Source organism: Belonocnema kinseyi, chromosome 8, assembly GCF_010883055.1.
Source record: "Belonocnema kinseyi isolate 2016_QV_RU_SX_M_011 chromosome 8, B_treatae_v1, whole genome shotgun sequence".
Lineage (NCBI taxonomy): Eukaryota > Metazoa > Arthropoda > Insecta > Hymenoptera > Cynipidae > Belonocnema > Belonocnema kinseyi.
Window position 1 is genome coordinate 29785301 of NC_046664.1, and position 1006 is coordinate 29786306.

The following is a 1006-nucleotide window of genomic DNA, read 5'->3' on the forward strand; positions in this document are numbered from 1 at the left end:
TGTCGTACCAATGCTTTCGGTAGCACTCAAGAATAATTATGACAGAGAATTGTAACACACATAATCTCGAAATACACACACACATCAAATTTATAAAAATTAATTTTTTTTTAATTAACCCATAAAAAAGTGCGCGTGGACGTCCGTTAGAATGTTCGATATCATTCCCCAGATTTTGAAAACAAAATCTTTATTATTGTAGACAAAAAGCCGAGGTAATCTAATACTGATAAAATCTATACTAATTCTTAAGAGCCACTAAAATTAATAAAATTTAGCAAAGCTAAAATTTTTTGTATTAACGCAGAAAAAAAGTGTGCGCTAAAATGTCCCAAATTTTTAAGACAAACTATTTATTACGTTAAGAAAAGAGCCAGGGAACCTTAAACTGGTAATATCAATCATTTTCTAAGTACCACATGCCCTTCATGTTCCGTCGTAACATTAAAACTCGAACGCTTGTGAATCGAGCTTTAGGTTATAATGTGAATCCGCCTGAAGGTTCAAGGCGTGCGTGAGTATGCGCGGGCAACCAGAACTGCTCAAGTTCTAGTCAATCGTCTCTGTTTTTCCGTCAGGTTCTGGTCGTCCAAGAAAATCGTTTTCAACGACAAAATCACGGTGCGGCCTCGTCGCACATTAGTTCTTACGCTCATCGAGCAATGGAAAATCTACAGTGTATAATTTCTTTTTGAATTCAATAAATTAGGGTTTTTTATGCTAAAGCTTTTTCACTCCTAAGATCAGTCTCATTTTTTCAACGACCAAAAACAGTGAATTTCAAATCAACAAGTGGAAAGCGAGAAACAAATTTGCCAATCCACCCAGGGCAAGGCAAATATAACGATGAGTTGATCGCGTTATAACCTGATCACCCGCCCCTCGATACGTTTTCAGAAATCAAAGTGATTAGCTTATTAAGCACTGTAAGTAAAATATATTCAAAAATACTTATTCGTAGGGTAATGAAAATAACAGAAACAAAGATTTGGGAAGTCCAAAGTGG